Below are 22,379 nucleotides of genomic sequence, written 5' to 3' on the forward strand. Positions count from 1 at the left end.
GATAGATAGATAGATAGATAGATAGATAGATAGATAGATAGATAGATAGATGTAAATGACCACAATCACAAAGGATTAAACCTATTTTAACTCCATTTCATTTCTCTACTTCATTAAGCCAGCATGGAATTGACCTTAAAAATTGTCTTAGAATGACATTCAGTTACTTGACTAAGTAACAACAATTCAGCATCAAAGCAGTAGATTCTTTAAAGTAATTTATTATTTAACCCTGCTTAAGAAATACATGCCAAAGGATTTTTCATGTCTCATAACTTTTTCTGCCCCATTCCTTTGAGGAAAGAGAAAAATTGATAAAAATAAAAGAAAAAAAACTCTTAGCTCTTTAGCCAGCCTAAGTGGATATTTTAATGAGGGGTCAAGGCAAGTCAGCATGTTCTAGTCACTGTGCTAAACTCTAGGAATACAAAGAAAGGTCAAGGTAATGAAGACTGTAAACACATGATGAACAGTTCTCCAACAAGCCCTCAGTTATGTCTTCATAGATCTAGAACTAGAAGGCGATCCCCTTATACCATAGACAAGAAAACTGAGTCTGAGAGAGGTGATGGGACTTGTCTAAAGTCACAAAAGTAGTAGGGGGCAGAGTTGTGGTTTGAAGACACATCTCACCCAAACTGAGAAAAAGAAAAGGGGGTAGAGCACAATTTATGTAATGATTGAGCAATAAATAATCCACTTTGCTTGAATGCCATATTGTTAATAATACATTCCATACTTCCATTTTGCTTGTTTTTCTCCTCTGAGTCTTCCCCCAAACTCTCTGCAGTCCTTCACTTTGGAGAGCCTTGAATGACCAATAGCAATGATCTCCAATTCTTGCAAAGAGAGAATTGAAAATTGATCTTCTAAGACACCTTCTATTCTATGTTTTCATTTGGTTTTCATATCTACTCCATTCGGTTCAATTCTTACCTCTATGGAGATGACTCTCAATCATACACCATATGAATATTTACTTATGTGTGTTTAACTGTATACTGGCCAGTCGGGAGTATTACCCCACTTGTAAGGCAGGTCCCCTCAAGATACCTACCCTGGGTTAAAGGGACTTTATGAGTCTGCATCCACTATAATCACAGCTTACAGACTCCTATTATTATGTTTACATTTAATAGTGTGTTTACCTATAATAGTCAGGCAGATGATACAACTAGTTCAAAGTGAAGGTAGTTGATGATAAAATATAGTAAGAAAAATAGCAACAAATCATTTACTGCCTTAAACCTGGTGTATACTCTCCCACAAATTTTTCACTGACGAATGTGAATACAAACAAGGACTATGTGTGAGCAGGGCACAAGCGTAGAGGTTGTTCTTTTCCTTTAGAGCAGCCTGTGTGATCTATTTCATATAGCCTTCACTAGAAGACCTTTCTTCTCCATCAGGAAATGCTTTGTTCCACGAATCTAATTTCTAGGCTGCAGAACAGGGTCCTCTCTCCTACCTAATGATGACAGGATTACTTTTTTTTCTAGCAGAGCAAATATCCAGGCACTCACAGGCAGATGTCATCTTAATTTCCCACCCAGCTCCACTGCATTTTTGGTCTTCTTTCTGCTTCCCCACCATGATCCCAAACCCAGTACCTTCTGTTTCCTCTCCTTTTTAATATTTTTTGTATGTAATAATTGTAAGCTCTCTTGAGGATTAGCGTGTTGACCAAAGTATGAACACCCTTCTATGGGGCTGAAACCAGAGACAGAGATGATAGGATGGGGGGACTTAAAAGTCAGTGTGCCTGACTTGTCACAAGGAATAGAATGGAGAAGAAGGTAAATAATTAGTCTTGGGTAGGGGGAGGTAGAAGACTGATCTAAAAGTTCACAGAGGAGATAAAGAAAATCATGAAAGGATCAAATTAACTTTCAGAAGAGGTCATTGCTGAGTGATGGTGGACAAGAGATTTGAAAATGGTGTTAGGGAGCAATGATCCTCGGTCCTCTGTGTTAGGGAGTTTGGTAGAAGAAACAACCAGTCTTGTAAAAGATGTTGAGAGGTTTGAGGTTTCCAAGAGAAAGCTGAGTTTCAGTGAGGACCAGAGGATGGAAAGAAAGTGAAAGGAAAATATCTAGGGTGAAGAAGAGTTTATTAATAGGAAAGATATGTTCTAAAGCAATGGTCTCCAAAATTATTTTGATCATTTATCATTATCAAAAAACTATTTTTGAGTATGTACTTCCCTTATATATTACCTCAGTATAATCTTTTTTTAAGGAATCTTGTGTTATTTCTGTCATAAACAATATAAAACAATAAGGTGAAGAAAAGTTCCATGCATAGTACTAGACATATTAATTCATCAACCTAATATTTTTCTTTTTAAAATTTCATTTATTTTATTTTGAACTTAAGAAATTAAATAAGCATTTTCATAACATAGTAGAATAGGAAAAATTATCACATAAAACTATAAATTAATTACAATTGCTATTCTTTTTAAATATATAATAAAGTTATCATGTAAATATCTTTTTCACCCTTTTTTCTTCCCTCCATCCCCCAGATGACCATCAATAAACACAAATGTGTGTACCTGTATATACATATATATGCATATGTGCCTGTTTGTGTATAAAATTTTTCCACATACTTCTATTTATCAGTTCTTTCTCTGGATGCAGATAGCACCTTCCTTCATAGGTCCTTTGAGAATTTATAAGTCAAAATTACTTAGTTGCTCAAAGGTGTTCTTTTTTATTTTTTGGTCTTTATTAATTTTTTTATTTGCTTTTATTTTACAACATTCAGTTTTACAATTCCTTGAGTTTCAAATTTTCTCTCCCTCCCTCTCTTCTCCTCCTCCCCCCACGGTGGCAGCGTGCAATCAAGTATAGGATCTACAATTACTTTCACATTAGACATTAGTCAGGTTATAAAGAAGGATTGTATAAGATGGAATGAACAATGGGAGAGAGGAAACAAAACCAAACAAGAAAGAGAAAAAGAGCAGGTAGTTTGCTTCAACCTGGATTCAAACTCAGTTCTTACTCTGGATGTAGACATCTCTCTCCATCACGAGTCTTTTGGGGTTGACTTATACCCTGGATTGCTGAGAAGAGTCCAGTTTATCAAAGTTGGTCATCACACATATGTTGTGTGTGTAATTGTGAACAAATTTCTCCTGGTTCTACTCTTCTCACTCAGCATCAGTTCTTTTAAGCATCTCCAGGTAAATATGAATACTGTCTGCTCCTTGTTTCTTATAGCACAACAGTATTCCAAAACATGCATATACCACAACTTGTTCAGCCATTCCCCAACTGATGGGCACCTCCTTAATTTCCAATTCTCAAAGTTGTTCTTAAAACCACATTGCTGCTATTGTACACAGTGTCCTCTTGGTTCTGCTCATTTTGCTTTTCATTATTTCATGCAAGTTTATCTATGTTTTTTTCTATCTTCAAGCTTATCAAGCACAGTAGTATCCATCACAGCCATATACCGCTACTTCTTCAGGGGAGGTGTGTGAGTGAGGGAGGGAGAGAACTTGAAACCCAATATTAAAAAAAGAATGCCAAAACATTTTACATGTAATTAAAATATGTAATGAAATCAAAATATATTATATATATTTAGATATAAAATATATTATTACATATATTACATATTCATGTACTACTATTGTAATAACTTTGTATATTCTAGAACCTGCACAAAATAGTTATTTAAGAAGCATAAGATAAAGAAATAAAATTTGATTTTACATTCTAAAGGGAGAGACTGGAATTTACTGTGATCTGCACTTTAAAATAATTTTGACTTCTATTTGGAGAACAGATAGTGGAGAGAAACTTAGGACAGAGAGATCAATTAGGAGGCTATTAAAATAGTTCAGGATAGAGGAAATGAAGACTTGTATTTGAGTAATGAATGTGTGGATGGAGAGAAGGGGACAGAAATGTGAGATGGTGGGAAGATAGAAATGATAAGATTTGGTGACAGATTGTATAAATGAGGTGAGAGGGCTTGTTCTTTGTCCTTCATTCTCAAAGAGGACCATGTCATCAGGGAGGTGATGCCATGACATATAATGAATTGGAGTTAAGTAAGGGAGGGCTGTGCAAGTCACCAGCCTCACATTCTCCAGTGGGAAATAAAGGACAGCATCAAGTTAGCAAAACTAGGTGTCTAGAAGGATCATGGCATCCTTTACAGGAAATAAAGTATAACTAGGGAAATTTGGAAAAGGCATGGGTTTGGAGGAAAAAATGATGTAATGAAATGTTCAAGTACATTTTATCCCATAAATGATTAATTTTCTTGAGTTAACTCAAACTGTTTGATCTAAAACAAAAGGGGGAGCTGGGGCTATTACTCAATGGTTGATTCTTGGAAGCCCAAAATCCATTTTGTGAGGGTTACTTACCTTCTACTGCCACTGGGTGATTAGGGAGTAGAGGTGGGCATGTGTATGTGGAGAATAGGCATGGATTCCCCACTAGAACCTACCTGCACAGTTATTGCTATAGATGCTGGGCAGTTTGTAACTGCTGTGGCTACATGGTTAGGTTACAATCTGCCTGAAGAGCAAAGACGAGATGCTATGATCAGAACAGGGAATTACTGACAAATAAAGGTAAATGCCATTGTGTTGGAGACAAGCCCCATGACTGTTGTGATGAAGGTTGTATTCATCCCACCTTCCCACACTCCTACTGGTTATTCACATGCTTCTTGGAGTCAGACAATATCTCCTCTCAGTGTTCTCTGCTTTGTCCTTTGATAATTATAATTCTAGAGTGGGGAGGTGGGATAGGTGGGAAGGGAAGGGATTAAGCATTGATGGAGTGCTTAATATGTACCAGACTGTGCTAAGCACTTTACAAGTGTTATTTCATTTGATCGTCACAATAACCCTGTAAGGTGGATGCTGTTTTTATTCTCATTTTATAGGTGAGGAGATAGAGGCAAACAGAAGTTTAGTGACTTACCCAGAATCATACAAATGGCAAAATCTGAGTCTAGATTTGAACTCAGGTCTTCTTCACTCTATACATAATACTCTATCCAATGTGCCTCCTAGCTACCCCAGAGAGAAATGAAGACAGAGGAGAATGAGATTAAGGAGGGCTAGGGATGACCTGGATAGGTACACGTACAGCAGGGACTGGGTTGGGGGGTGATGGTAGGGGAATCATATCCCTGGACAAGCTTAGCACCTGCTCCAAAACCCCATGCTAACCCCAACACAATGCTGCTTTCTATTCTGACTCTGTCTAAGCCAATACTCTACTTTTATGTGTATCCCACATATCCCATTGAAGAGACAGGACAAATCCTGCAGCAGCATCCTTAGCAAACCTTTTGGCCCCTTCCACTTTCTCTTCATTCATTTGTATGCCATTCTCCTACTCAGCAATTTCTCTATTGTCTTCAGGATTAAATATAAACTCCTCTATTATTTAAAGCCATTCACAATTTGGCTCCAACTTACCTTTCCTGTCTTATTACTCAGCATTGCACTTCTCACATGCTATAGACCAACTAAACTCACCTTATGATTGCTCAGAAATGGTAATTGATCTTCTTCCTTAATACCTTTGAATTTGCTATCCTTTGTGCCTGGAATTCACACTTTGGAAGGGTATGGAGAAGAAAAAGGAGGACAAAAAGGGGAAAAAGAAGAAGAGGAGGAAGAGGAGGAGGAGGAGGGAAGCAGAGCAGAAGAAGGAGAAGGAACAGAAGAAGAAGAAGAAAAAGATGATGATGATGATGATGATGATGATGATGATGATGATGATGATTTGGATACTAAAGGATACTTAGAAAACTTCATCCTTTTCTTTCTTTGTAATCACCTTGGATCTTGCTCTTCCTAGAATATTAGCCTCACATCCTTTGACCATTGGGAAGCAGCAGGTTTCATTTCCTGTTTTCTCCCTGTACACATCTAGGGTAAGAGCACATGGCCCAAGTAGGCCTTTCCTTGCTTTAAAATTCTTGTTTTATTTTTAACCAAAACAGAACAGAACAAGTTTTTGTTGTTCAGTCGTGTTCGAATCTTTGTGACCCTATTTGGTGTTTTCTTGTCAAAGATGCTGGAGTGGTTTGCCATTTCCTCCTGCTGTTCATTTTATAGGAAAGGAAACTGAGGCAAACAGGTTTAAGACACCTGTCAAGGGTCACAGAGTTAGCTTCTGAGGTGAGAATTGAATGGGGTCAGAAATGGTCAGACAGGACTGAAAGAAATCAAATGCAACAACAACTTCCTCCTGCTAGGCCTCTCGGTCTAGCCACTGATCCACATAGCTGACCTACATGAAAACAAGAGAAAAGCAATATTTATGGCTTTAAAAGTTGCTCTATTTGAAAGTCCTCCTTCTGTTTCTTATTTCTTTTTCTTACCAAAAAGCTCAATGAATGATAAATATATGTTTATTAAAGAAACCATGAGAAAGAGTAATAAGATAAAGTCATTAGTCATAGATTCATTTTTATCCACTTTTTAAAATAGTATTTAATATTTTTAATAGCATTTAATAATAAATGCAAGTTTGGAGGAAACATTGTATTTCAAGTGCTTCTCTGAGAGGCTAAAAAAAATTAGATGGATTTAGAAAAAAATGTTGGTTAACCATATCAACTTCTTGCTAGAAATCATTTCTATCAGAGGATCTAAGAATGAGGGAGGGCAACTTCTGCATTTTGTGACTCCAGTAACAACTAAAAGTATAGGGAACAAAATTTCCAGACTCCTGGGATTTCAGTTAAGCAATTATGCTCAGGCAAAGTGAACTGAATTTCTGAGCCATTTGATTTTAGCATTGAAGTAATCTACATACAAATACAGTCTTCTAATCCTATTGTGGTTTTATTTGTTTTTGGGGAGATGGTGGAGTAGTGGAAAGAAAGAATATGTGGTCAGCATTTTGCCCACTCTGGGGGGAAAAAGGGAATTTGACCAACACAAGGTAGCTTTTTTTTTCAACTTGATGAAATAACTGCTGATTTTCTTGCCGCAAATTTTGCTTCAAATCACTTCTCTAGAGACATTTATGCAAGTGATCAAGTGATCACATTTAACAAACAACAAGGAGACTGAATTCTCCCTCTCATAACCTTCCAAAAAATCAGACTGAACCAGCTTTGTCTACCAGCCACAAATGGCTGATCTCCAAGGCTTCAGGTCATAGCTTCAGCTCCATTTTGGTGTTACAGTTTTTCACAGATTGTCCAATTATGTGACATAAAAAGGCAAACTTATATTGTTCGTATGTACAATGGGAAAGTTCAGCCCTAAAAGAGTTGCTTCCTTTTTGCTTCATCTCTCCATCATGCATTTTGTCAAAAACACACATATCAATAGTACTACATACCAAGACCTAACCTAAGGGAGACTTGTCAAGACAGAACAAATGAACATTTCCTGTGAACAGGTTCCATCTTTGAGGAAAAATAATGAATTAGTGAGGCAAAGTTGGCAGGGAAAGAAGACAGATGATAGTGAATTGATCTTGATGTCCCATGAAAGGGAAATTGGCATGCATCTGAAAGTTATTGATATTGTCATCTCAATAAAATAGAATAGACTTATCCTTGCCCTTCCCCTGCCTCCCAGGAAAATCTGCTTCTATCTAGAGCACTTAAATTTTTGACTACCATTAGATCCCCACGTTGAAATATACTTACATGTGTTATTCTTTATATTTTTACACTATTACTTACAAATGAGAGTGTTCAAACAAAGTGCGTAGATACTGTATGAGATATCAATTTAAAAATGCATTCAACTAAGTTGAACATAGGAATTATTAATATGTTGCTATTAATATTAGTCACCAATGTGACTAATTTCCAACTCCATCCTATTATTATTTATCAAGCAATTAGTCCCCAGAATTTTATGCTTTTTCCAGCTCTTCTTCAACCATTCAAACTTGATCTTTGATATTCATATTGAATTCATGTTTGACAGACATTCACAGGATATTTAACCATTATTTTCTTTAAAGAAAAAAAACTCACCATTGTAACAATGGAGCTTAAATTGAACATGGGGTACAACTGGTTTCCTGGGTTTAGGCTTCAAGGGTTGCAGTACTGTTCACAACTTCCCCGGACAACAGTAATGCTGATTACAGATCATTCAAACAAATGCTCTCTGATTTGGCTATTATAACCCTGTCTGCCTGTGCTAAAGCAGGAAAAAAAAGCAAGTGATATAATTCCCTATGTGTTGAAACCTTTTAGCTGGGAACAGCTTTTTAATGGTTTTTTTTGCAGTCAGCAAGAAATGTACATTTATTCAACTGAAGGCAACAATGATGATAAAAAAATGTCTCTAACTCTTGTTTCACTACATGATTTTCAAGATGGTTTTGTAAAGTTTCATTTACAGTCTGTAACAAAGCAAATCAGGAGATACATTTATTATCTCTATAGAGCACAATAAAAGTATGGAGGAAAATAATATAACCCTATCAAATGATAACACAGCATATATGTCAAGACAGGCCCTGAAATGGCACCCTTTTCTGTTCCTAATCACAAAGAATTGGCAGGCAAATGTTACAGTCTTCACCTTCAAAAAGATGTAGAAACATCTCTTGGCAACATTCAAAATTGGCTTAATGTTCAGGGTCTTAAGATTAAATTCAATTAATCAATCAGTCAACAAACATTTATTAAGTACTTACTATATGATAGACTTTTGTGCTAAGCTCTTATGAAGATATAATAAAATTAAATAATCCCTACATGTGATTCAGTCAGCATTAATTAAGCACTTACTACACCCTAAACACTTTGCTTAGCTTAGGATACAAAGCCAAAAAAAAAAAGAAACAGTTCCTCAAGGTGTTTCCAATTTAATTGGGAAAAACAATGAATTCCTATTTAAATCTCAAAGGAAAGAAGTGGCAACCTGCCAGTGGACGGTGAATTCACCTTGGAGACAGCAAGATATGGGTTCGAGTCCAGCTTCTCACACATACCAGTTGAAGAATTCTAGTTAAGTCATTTCACCTCAATGAAGTGTATCAATGACTAAATTGCAGAACAGTTGGTGTTCTACATTGGTAAAGGAAATGTCCCCACTGTGTGTTCCCTATACCACAAAACCATAGGTGTGCATTTTTAATAGAAAAAAAAAACAGGGATAAATGGTGTAAGATGAAGAGAGAGGAGAATAAACAACTGGAGAGAACCATTACTTTGGACATGAGAATGCTGCCAGTTACTTGTTTTCAGAGAAATGAAGTCATCATTGTACTAAAATTTGAAAATTTCATTGTCCCACTTGGTTCATCCAGAATGAGTTGCAGGCAAAAAAACAAATCGAAATATTCTGTATCTGGCTTGATAGATATAGTTTTTAACATCTCAGTAAGAGAGAGAGGGAGTTGATATGAATAGATGTCCCAGGGAACATCACAAGAAATTCATGGTTTGGAATTCAGAGTACTTTCACCTTGGGTATCTTAATGGGAAAGAACATTTTCTCTGAATGTTCTCCAAAAAAAAAAGACCTTGGTGAGACATTTCACATCTAGAATCTAATGGAAACACAAATTGTTGTGAGCTGGTAATTTTTCACCCAGTACTCTCCCCAAATCTTAGCACAAAACAATAAGGAGGAAAAGACCTTTAGATATTTCTTTACAAACTATAGTTGTCACAAAACAGTCTTGGAATATTCTGTTTGAGAAGAATTGTTTTTTTAATTTGCCGAAAAAAGTCAACATGCCTTTTACTTATTTTAACATATTTTTTTTTGCCAGGAACTATAACAATTCATCATTTTTTTCACATAATTCACAAGCAGTTGTATGTCAGTCTGCTTTCTTTGCTTCCTGGGGGATTTAAGGTAATTATTTGGGAGGGGGTGGTGATGCATACCCTGTCTTATACTCTGTTGTCTTTGGCTATTGCAACTGATGATAAGGTATGGGTGACATGGAATGGAATGCTCATTGGAAGGGGGCTTATGAGCCATAAAAACATTATAGAAAATTATGTTATCTATGATCTCATGGTTTTATGGGATCAGGATTCCTTCAACTGAGCTCAGATGAATCCTTACATATGAAGCCACAACTAAAGAATACAGGGAGACCTTCTCCACTGTTTGGTGGCTACAAGGCTCCAATGAATGCTTATATATCCTGTCTTGTATCCTATTCTGTATGACAACTACTGAAGACAAGGAGACTTCTATTGTTTTTTGTTGTATAAGGCAAAAATAAGAGAAACTAATTAAAACTACATAAGGCATGCTAAATAATAAACAATTAGTATGGACACAAGTATCCCAAGGGTGTCTTCTCTCCCGAAATTGTTTAGTCACTGCTAGGAGAATGGTCTCAAAGGGCCTTCCCACATATAAGGACAAAGACTTTTTGGAATCCATACAGTAATGCTAACCTCAATTGAGCAGTGGGGACAGAGCAAGAGTTTTCTATAAGGGAAAACAACTTCTAATACACAAGGATCTATACTATTAAGGGAGTAAGGCCTTAACTCAATATAACTGTAAAAATGTGTGCATGCACGCATACATTCTTAGCAAGAAATGTTAATTGGTTTACATTCACAAAAGTCCTGATTAGTGAACATATCCTTTGATATGTCATAAAGGTCACAAACCATGTATTAGGGAAATAATTGTGGCAGCCCTAATTTACCTGGCCATGGCATGACTCCATACTTTCTCTAAATTAGTTACCTTTTATGTCAGTCACTCTAATCTGGTCAATTCATTCTCTTTCCTACCCCACCCCCAATACACCTTATCCATTAGTATTTCTACCCTACATTTGTTGTGTTTTCCTCACCTGGAATGCTCTCTTGTCTGTTCTTTGCTTATCAAAAACTGATCCATCCTTCAAGATTCAGTTTAGGTCTCATTTTAATCCCAGAAGCCTTCTCTGACTCTTCCAAGCCTTCACCTATCATCCCATACCATGAATTCTACAGCACTCTCAGTCCTCATCAAATAACATCATATCCTACATTGCTGGGTTTTGTTGTTGTCGAATAATTTCAGTAGTGTCTAAACTTTCATGACTCCATTATGAGGTTTTCTTGGCAAAGATACTGGAAAGGTTTCAAACCTTCTCCAACTCATTTTACAGATGAGGAAACTGAGGCAAACAGATTAACTGATTTGCCCAGAGTCAAGCTATTAGTAAGTGTCTGAGGACAGATGAGTCTTCCAAATTGTCAAGCTCAGTGCTTTATCCAGCTAACTGGATTAGTAGTGACCCTTAAAATAACTAGCATATATGTAAGATGTATATAAGGCATTTTACTAAGTTTTATTTGTGTTAGTTTAGGCTCTCTTATTAAATAATAATCTCTTTGAGGGCAGCAGCCATATCTTGTACTATTTTGTCCCCAACAGTGCCATGCACAGCAATGATAATATATAACCAATAAACAACAATGTATCAAGTGCCTATTATTCACTGGGCATTTTGAGATGCCTAGAAATATAAAGACAAAGATTAAACCATTACTACCCCTAGGAGCATACATTCTATTAAGGTGAGGAAATACAAGCATATATAAATATAGACAAAATGGGTTTGAGAGTCAATTGATATTTTCAATTCTCCTCATCCCATTTAAAGTAAGTAGCAAGATCTGGGGGGTGGTCCTCTTTTTCAATCTGGTACTAGAAATGTTAGCAGTAGCAATTAGAAAAGAAAAAGAAATCAAAGGAATCAAATTAGGCAAAAAAGAAACCAAGCTATCACTCTTTGCAGATGATATGACTTAGAGAATCCTAAAGAATCAAGTAAAAAACTACTTGAGACAATAAATAAACTTGGCAAAGTTGCAGGACATAAAATAAACCCACATAAATCCTTGGCATTCCTGTATATTTCTAATGAAATTCAACAGCAAGAGATAGAAAGAGAAATCCCTCCACTGGAAAAGTCGAAAGGGGTATGGGAGAAAATATGGGAGAGAGCATATTGGAGGAGGGGATATCCTGTGGGACTGCTATTTTGGGGCAGTGGGTAGGGGGAAAATGGGGAGAAAATTTGTAACTCAAAATCTGGCTGGAACGAATGATGTAAATCAGAAGTTAATAAAGCATTTAACAAAATTTAAAAAAGAGAAATCCCATTTAAAGTTACTGTAGACATTATAAAATATTTGGGAATCTACCTGCCAAAACAAACCCAGGAGCTATAAGATCACAACTACAAAACACTTTTCACACAAATAAAGTCAGATCTAACTAATTGGAAAAATATCAATTGCTCGTGGCTGGGTCTAGCTAATATAATAAAAATGACAATTTTACCTAAATTAAATTATATATTTAGTGCCATATCAATCGGTTTACCAAAAAACTACCTTATAGAGCTAGAAAAAAAAATTGTAACAAAATTCATTTGCAAGAACAAACAGTCCAGAATATCAAGAGAATTAATGAAAAGAAATGCTAGGGAAGGTGGACTAGCTCTACCAGATTTCAATCTGTATTATAAAGCAGCCATCCTCAAAACTACTTGTTACTGGCAGAGGAATAGAACAGTGGATCAATGGAAAAGATTGGGCACATGAGATTCAGCAGTCAATGGCTATAGTAATCTATTGTTTGATAAACCCAAAGACCCCAGATTTTGGGATAAGAACTCACTATGCTACAAAAACTGTTGGGAAAACTGGAATATAGTATGGCAGAAACTGGGATAGATGATTATCTAAAATCATATACCCAAATCAAGTCTAAATGGGTGCATGATCTAGGTATAAAGGCTGATACTGTAAGCAATCTAGGAAAACAAGGAATAGTTTACCTGTCAGATCTGTGGAGAGGGGAAGACTTTATGACCAAACAAGAATTAGAGAGCATTATAAAATGCAAAATGGATAATTTTGATTTCATTAAATTGAAAAGCTTCTGTACAAACAAAAACAATGTAACCAAGATTAAGAAGGAAGTGAGAAATTGGGAAAGAATTTTTACAACCTATGTCTCTGATAAAGGACTCATTTCTAAAATATACAGAGAATTGAGTCAAATCTATAAGAATACAAGTCATTCCCCAATTGATAAATGGTCAAAGGATATGAACAGGCAATTTTCAGAGGAAGAAATTAAAGATATCTATAAGCATATGAAAAAAATGCTCTAGATCACTATTGATTAGAGAAATGCAAATAAAAACAACTCTGAGGTACCACATCTCACCACTCAGATTGGCTAAGATGACAAAGCAGGAAAATGACAAATGCTGGAGAGGATGTGGGCAAATTGGAACACTAATGCATTGCTGGTGGAGTTGTGAACTGATTGAACCATTCTGGAGAGCAATCTGGAACTATGCCTAAAGGGCTATAAATAATTTCATACTCTTTGACCCAGCAATACCACTTCTAGGATTGTATCCCAAAGAGATCATAGAAGTGGGAGGAAGACCCATATGTAGAAAAATATTTATAGTAGCTCTTTTTGTGGTAGCAAAAAATTGGAAATTAAGAGGGTGCCCATCAATTAGGGAATGGCTGAACAAGTTGTGGTATATGCATGTAATGGAATACTATTGTGCTATAAGAAATAAAGAACAGATGGACTTCAAATTTACCTGGAGAGGCTTATATGAACTGATGCTGAGTGAGAAGAGTAGAGCCAGGAGAAATTTGTACACAATTACATACACAACGTATGTGTGATGACCAACTTTGATAGACTGGACTCTTCTCTACAATGCAGGGATGTCTACATCCAGAGAAAGAACTAGAAAGAACTGAGTTTGACTCCAGATTGAAGAAAACTACCTGCTCTTTTTCTTGTTTGGTTTTGTTTCCTCTTTCCCATTGTTCATCCTATCTGATACAATCCTTCTTTATAAACTGACTAATGGCTAATGTGAAAATATTTGCAGATCCTATACTTGATTATATGACATCATGAGAGAGGATGGGGAAGGAGGGAGAGAAAATTTGAAACTCAAGGAAATGTAGAATTGTATCTTGTAAACTAAAAGTAAATAAACAAAATAATAAATACCAAAAAATTAAAAAAAATCTGGGGGGTGGGTTAGGATGGTGTAAGGGTTATGGGATTTAAAGATCTTCCATGCCCCGTTGGACTTGCTGATGTAGCAGGAAGGGGCGGAGCAAGAGGAAGCGGAAGCCAAGCTAGCGTTCCTGCGTTGGCTGGCGGTGGTGGTGACGGCGGCAGCAGCAGAGGCAGTGGCAGCGCGAAGCCCTTTTTGAGTTAGGACTGCTAAGGACTTTCTGCTAAGGACTCCTGCTGAGGACTGCCAGGGGCCAGAGCTGCTGGGAGCGCTCTTCCAGGACGCTGGGTGGTTGCTGTGTGTGGGGAGAGGAGGACCTTTGCCTGAGGTAGCCTGTTCTGTTTTAAAGGCTTGAAAATGTGGGTGCTTTCTACTTTATCTACCTGTGCCAATATCATAACTACTCTGATGGCTTTCACTTTCTGGTTTTGGGACTCAGTCTTTTGGTATCTTAATAAATTTTCTAGTTTATTTCCTCATATGGCAAACATGACGTATTTTGTAATGGATAATTATATCAGCATATTTGTAATCTCTATAGGCATTGTGAATACGGCATTGCTGATACAGATGGTATGAAAAATGAAGTATGCAGTGGATAGAATTTTGGACTTTAAGTCAGGAAGATGTGGATTCAAATTTTGCCTTTGATAGTTCCTTCTAACTGTGTGACCATGCATTAGTTGCCTTATCTCTCTCAGTCTCAGTAAAAAAAAAGGGGTAATAATAGACCTTCCACTTATGGTCATTGTTAGGATTAAAAGAGATAACATTATGGAAAAATATTTTGCAAACTTAAAAAAATGCCACAGCAATATTATTGTTAAGGAGAAAAGTTAAACTATAGAGTTAATCAACCTTGAATAGCAGGTGAGCTTTAACAAAATCATATGTCACTGGTCTTTTAGAGAAACCTTTATATCATTGATTTATGATTTATCAATATCTCAAGTAAGTCTCTAGTCATCTAAAGACTTCATTCAATACTTTAGCATTTTGAGGTTAGTGGTTTTATTAGTGTTCATTCCCTTGAAGTAGCTCATATATTCTCAGCATCATAAAAGACAATCATAATAGATTGCCATGGTAAAAATAATAAGATAAAAATAATAACCTTATTGCTAATCACATAATCAGAAGCTCTTTTTCAAAGATTGTAATGGCAAGCAAAGAAGTAGTTCCACCTTGTGTCAGCTATTGAATTAACACCTTTGTTCAGTTCAACTTTCTTTTGAGCCTGGTATCAAGTCTGTTAATGTAAAGCCACACACAAGCAGCTTTCCAGAAGATTTCTGCTGTCAAGCTCTCAAGGTTCTTATTACATAGTATGGTGAGCTCTCTATTTATTAACAAATCAATAACAAATTTAGTCAATAACAAGAGCAAAACATTCATAGAAAATAAAAATGCAGCATTCACAATATTATAATTTATCACAGAAAATCAAAAAACAGCATTCACCATGTCACAACTCAACAACTTATCACTAAAATGGCCACATAGTTTTCACCAAAGTGGTCACATAGTTTTAAACAAAGTGCATTCATTTAGTCACTCACAAAATCCTTAATTCAATAACAAAGTACAAAAATCAAAGTACTATACCCCTAGGTCACAGTAAATATAATCTTATCAGTCAGTATACAGTATCCAAGTAAAGTATTCTTTCAGCTTGACTGGAGGCTGGCTCTCAGATTCCATGGTTCCTCTTCCATGGTTCTGGCTCCAACTGTCACCTGGGTTCAAAGGCAGACAACTCCCATTTCCTTTTCTAGCTCCTTGTTCAGTTTTTTGTTTAGTTCCTGTTCCATGTTAAAGTTCACAGTGTCCAGTCCACCTCAAGTCCTTCAAAATTCCTGTTTCTGAGAAGACAAAGTCTAACAGAGTCACAATAATATTCATAAACATTGCCAGCTCTGTCATCAATTCACTGTCTGCCTGTGATAATTAACTCAGACCCACAAACAAGGTCTGAGAACTCAACACAAATCATCAACATAGAAGTCAACACAGACCCACAAGCAAGGTCCAAGAGGTCAGTGAAAATCATCAAAAAATACCAGGATCTCCAAAACTCTCCCCCAGGACTTCTATGAACATACAACCAGAAAATCCTCTTTCAGGTCTTCCAATAAGGTCCCAGGGCTTCTGTACAAAGTATCACAAACAAACATCAACCCAGACAGAGCAGACAAACAGAGTGCTGGGTTTTCTCCTTCTTGACCCTGCCACCACAAGAGACATCTTCCCAGTTCTGCTGTCTCTAGCTTGGCCTCTCCATACATGTGGTCATTAGCTCCGCCCCTTCCTGTTGCAGGAGTTCATGGCTTCCAGGGTTCACAAGTTGTGGGGTTCACACGTTCTGTTTCTTAACAGACTTGATACAAGGCTCAAAAGAAACTTGAACTGAAACAAGGGGCTAATTCAATAGCTGAAACAAGGTGTGAATTACTTCTGTGCTTGTCCTTACAAAAATGAAGAATTAAATTCAGAGAAATTAAGTGATTTGCTCAAGTTCACATACTAATTAGCAAAGGCAGGACTGTCATCCACTTTGGCATTCAGCATTTTCATTTACTAGCTAAGAAAATAAGAGTGGCTAGATGGTGCAGTGAATAGAGCACTGGCCCTGGAGTCAGGAGGACCTGAGTTCAAATCTGACCTCAGATACTTAACACTTACTAGCCCTGTGTCCTTGGGAAAGTCACTTAACCCCGATGGTCCTGCCTTCCCCTCTCCAAAAAAGCAAAAAAAAAATGCTGGTTGTGTCTGTGTGTGTATATGTATATACTCCCACACCCACATACATTCCCACTCATTCCCACCCCTATACATATAAATATATGTGTGTATATTTATGCATATTATATACGTATGTGTATATATGCAGTGTTTTCCCACAGCCTCCATTTAAAATTTTTTTCTAAACCCAGGATCCTCTGAAATCTTGCCCATTTTAAGTACATAAAGGAAAGTCTCCCAAACTGAGCCAAACTTAAAAGCTGTGATAAAATATTCAGAGGAAAAGTAAGGAAATGAGAATTTTAAATAGGTAGCAAATACTCTGAATAAAGTATTATAATTGAAATGTATAGCATGGTAGCCAGAAAGAATTTAAATTAATTATGATTATTTATATTCATTCAGACTATAAGAATACATATACCATATATAGTGCCTACTATGTGCTGGGTATTATACTAAGTGCTTTACAAATATTATCTTATTTGATCCTTACAACAAACCTGGGAAGTAGTAGCTATAATTAACATCATTTTATAATTGGGGAAACTGAGGCATAGTTAAGTGATTTGTCCAATAAGTATCTGCAGCTAGACTTGCACTCAGAGTGCTCCTGATTCCATGCCCAACACTCTATCCACTGTGCTGGATGATGAATCAGTAGGGATAAGGAACAAAAGGAGGGGTATACCTGTGGAGGCCAGAGTCCGGCACAATGGAAAGAACACTGTATTTGACTGTATAATAATATATTATTGTATGACATATATATATATATTCATACAATATATTATTGTATATGACTGTATAATAACACTGTATTATTACCTGTGGGATTTTAGGCAGGCCACTTTGTGGCTTCAGGTCATCTGTAAAATAAGGCAGATTTGCTAAATGATTTCTAAGTTTCCTTCTAGCCCTGAGTCTATGACACTATGAATAATTGTTTTTATTTGTCCTTAAAAATAAGTAATCAAACCATCAAACCTTAAATTCTTAAAAACCAAACAATTTTCTGTTTTGATATGTGGGTAGATACATTAAAGAACTCAGAATTCCTTTGGAGAATTTGCATCCTACACTTTCCAAACATCCTCTCTAAGACTCATCTGAATAAGATTTTAATAAAGAGCCAAGGAATTCAATTCAAAGGGCCAAGATGCCCTTTAAATTTTAGCACAGGGCATAGAACAATGAAGTGCTTTTGCTACAATATTGAATAAAATGAATTCAATCAAATAAAAATAAAATGGCAAAACTGCAAATGCCAATACGCTGTTAAAATTAAAATACATTGAAAAACTTAAAAGAATGGAAACCACTTAAAATGAGCATGAAAATTAAGCAAAACCAGCTAAACTGAGTTGTTAAACAAAGCCATTAAAGAGACAAACTACTGCTCAGGCTATTTTCCAACCAAATAACAATTTGTTAATATAAGCACATTGGCTGCAAATTAATTCCTTGTAATGTAGAATGGGCACCATTTTCACCCACTTCACTGATGCAAAAATCTACCCACTAAAAGCTAGGGAAACACAAAAGAAATAAGGCTGATGGAGGATGCATTGCTGAGGCTTGATTCCTCTGGTTCTAACTACACAACGTAATTTTAACAAAAATGGTTGTTTTGTTAAAATCAGGCCAATCTTATTCCACGGTGTATATATGGGGGAGGGGGTGAATTCTCCAGGATCACATAGTTCGTCCCCCTGCATTAGTGTGGGTTTGACCTCTTCACTCTTTCTGTAAGTATTTTGTCTAATCTACTCTTCCATATCCTTAGTGATGGTGCCTCATCGACCTTTTTTCAGCAAATTATTCCAATGTCTAATCAACCCTATAGTTGGAAATGTTTTCCTAATGTCTACCCTAAATGTTCCGGTTTCAGGCTGTTACTCCTCGTTATACTACTCTTAACCACCTTAAATGATTCCTCCTTCTCTTAGTGTTATCACCTTCCAAGCATTTGTACTCTATCATGGCTATTGCAGTGTTTTTTTTTCTCTAAATAGCATGGTGCACATTATGTTACCTTAACCTCACTGCAAAGATTGCACCCTCCAAATTTCTCATCATTCTTGCTATCCAGGCTTAGCTCATATCCTGTATATGGAAGCAGCATCGCCTAGTGGCCAACCCAATAGAAGAGAACAAAGTTTCCCTATGGGATTCCTGTCAGCATCACTGAATTTATCCTAAGCTTTGCTCCTCTGACATAAAAAGATGTTGATAGACCTCATATCCACCTCATACAACTCTTGGCTACCTTCAAGACCCAGGAAATTTTTAACAAGGGGACTGTGAATTTTTTTTCAAATAGTTTAATTGTATTTCCATACAATTGCTTCCATCTGGAATTTTATGTATTTCATTTTCTGCATTTTAAATAGCTTTAAACCATTATTCTGAGAAGGGATTTCTAGACTTCACCAAGACATCACAAAGTTTAAAGACCCCTGTTCTAGACTCAGGTTACATAATACTTAGTTCAAGAAGCCTTCTCTGATTCTCCATATTATTAGTGTCCCCAAAAAGATGAAATTTCTCTGTATTTATTTTGTCTATAGTTTTTGTTCACTAATCTGCGAATCTCACCCCATCCCTGTAGAATGTAAGCCAAGTGAGGGTAAAATAGTCTCATGCTTTTTTTTTGCATTCCAAGTATAGTGCCTAGCACAGATTTGACACTTAATATATTTATTTTTATCTGGCATATTAAAATATAAAGAATTTATTTGACTAAATATTATAAAAACTAGAGAGGGTATCAACTGATCTAAACAGTGTTCACTTATGCATAAGAGCTGGTGTCATCCATTTTATTTATGTATTTTTAAAAGTTTTATTGTTATTTTTTTGTTTGTTTTTATATGATGGTCAGTTTCTTTTAATCCCTTCCCTCCACTGAATTCTTCCTAATGACAAAGAAAAACTTTTAAGCAGTTAATTAACAGAGTAACAGGGGCTGGTTCTGTTAACCCCATTCCACTTCTATAGTGTTTACTCCTTTACTTAGAGGAGAAGGCATATTTCCTCCTCTGTTATCTAAGACCCAATCCATTCATTATCATTCATGAGGGTTCAGGTCTTCCTCAGTGTTAGTTTCACTTATGTTCTTGTAGTCATTTTCTATATTCTTAGTTTTTTCTGTCATCTTGATGCACTGGATAGAGCATCATCCTGGAATCAGGAAAGCCGAATTCAAATCCATCCAGTTAATCCTTGCTTGTCTCAGTTTCCTCATCTGTAAAATGAAGATACTAAGAGCACCTACCTCACAGGATCAAATAATAATTATAAAGCTGTTATCACAATGTCTGGAACATAGCAGGTGCTACAGAAAGATTAATATTATTATATTTGTTTACACATCACTTCATACTAGTTTTGCTGTCTTTTCCTTAACTTGTCATAGTCATCTTTCTTAAGGTGCAATAGAATTCTATTTTAATAATATACCACAATTTATTCACATATAACATTACTTGTTCCCAATTAATGGACACCTATTTTGTTCACATGTCTGCAAAATGTGCAGCTCTGAGTGTTTTATTATATGTAGGTCCTAATTCTTTCTGTTAGTGGTATTCTTGGAAGATGTGTCCCCAGTTTGACATTTCTTTATCAAGAGTTTAGTGACTTTCCTTGAATAATGAGAAATTGTTTCCCAGAAAGTTTGAACAGCTTTTAGTGTGCCTATATTCCTACTGTTCCATTTATCACTGCTTGAGTTTGAACTTATATTTGTTTATGTTTTGTTTTTATCTTTAATACTTTGACAGACATGAAGTAAATCCTCACTGTTGCATTGATTTCTATTTCTCATTATTAATGATTTGAAATAATCTTTTATAAGGTTGTTGATTGTTTGCATTAACTCTTATGATTTTTTACTTCTTTTCAATCTTGTCCCAGGCATTTATTAGAGTCATAATTACTGTGGGGCTAGGCCAGTCATTTAATCTTTCTTAGTCTCAGTTTTATCTTTTATACAATGGGAATAGTAACAGCACCTATCTGAAAAGATTTTAGGATATATGTAGAACACTTGGGAAACTCTGAAGCATGATATTAATATTAGCAATTTTTTTACTATCCTTGGAATCATTGACTTTCCACATCCTCTTGGTGAAAAGTCACTAAAGAAAGAAAAATAATCTCATTAGTTTTCCAAGATTAACTATCCCCTATTCTCTACATTTGTGGAGACTAAAGGGTCATCTCTTATCTTCATCTTCCAACTTTGATCTATGAAATTTCTACAACTCCCCATGATCATAGAGCAAAGTTCAAACTTTCCAGTCTTAAGTTCAAGTCCATTCACAATACATCTCCTCATGAAGCCTCTTCTTCATCCAAACGCATTTATTCAATCATAAAATATGTGCTGTGGACTTCCTCCCTCCTCGTCTTTTCCCACTCTTACCATAGGGACTTCCTTGAACTTAATGTTTTTGTTCAGTTGTTTCATTTGTATCTGACTCCTTGTGACTCCATTTGGGGTTTTCTTAGCAAGGATACTGGAGCAGTTTGCCATTTCTTTTTCTGGCTCACTTTACAGATGAGGAAACTGAGGCAAACAGGGTAAGGTAATTTGACCAGGGTCATATAGATACTAAGAGCCTGAGGCCAGATTTGAACTGGAGTCTTCCTGATTCCAGGCCTGGAACTCTATCTTCTGTACCACCTAACTGCCTCTTGCACTTAGTCGGTACATAATAATCTTTTTACTAATTTGCATAAATCCCCCTTTTGTACATATTATCAAAGCACACACATACACTTCTCTGTTGTCAATTCTATTAGTGCCACTTGAAATTATGAAACTGATGAATATAATTCTAGTAACTGGAGTTAGGCTTACCAAATATTTTCTAAAACCTGCTCATTTTCTTCTCTCACCATGTGACTCTACAAGAAATTTTTATTCAGTTCTATTATGGCAAAAATATGATGCAGAAAAATAAATACCAGAAAAAATCCCATTTATCCTTCTATAATTAAGGCAGTGGGATATCTATTTTCCAAATGTATATACAACTTAAATATCATTAACACTTCATCAGAAATGGTCTTTGTGTAGACTTACATGAACTGATGTTAAGTGAAGTAGGCAGAACCAGGGGAACATTGTACCAAGCAACAGCAACATTGTGTAATGACTGTCTTTGATAGATGTAGCTCTTCTCAGCAATGCAAGGATCTAAAACAATTCCAAAAGATTCATGATGGAAAATTCCATACACATCCCAATAAAGCTGTGTAGTCTGAATGCAGATAAAAGCATATCATTTGCCCTCTCTCTTTTTTGTTTTATTTCTTCTTTCTCATGGATTCTCCCATTGGTTCTAATTCTTCTTTACAGCATGACTAATGTGAAAATATTTTTAATATGGATGTATACATAGAGCCTATAACAAATTGCATGCCATCATGGAGAGGGGGAGGAGAGAGGAGGGGAGAGAAAAATTAGAATTAAAAATCTTATGTAAGTGAATGCAAAAACTGTGAAGGAAGGAAGGAAGGAAGAAAGAAAGAAAGAAAGAAAGAAAGAAAGAAAGAAAGAAAGAAAGAAAGAAAGAAAGAAAGAAAGAAAGAAAGAAAGAAAGAAAGAAAGAAAGAAAGAAAGAAAGA

The sequence above is a fragment of the Petaurus breviceps genome, unplaced genomic scaffold (assembly GCF_028583685.1).
Source record: "Petaurus breviceps papuanus isolate PSGF00001 unplaced genomic scaffold, PetGlider_PUasm1.0 688, whole genome shotgun sequence".
Classification (NCBI taxonomy): domain Eukaryota; kingdom Metazoa; phylum Chordata; class Mammalia; order Diprotodontia; family Petauridae; genus Petaurus; species Petaurus breviceps.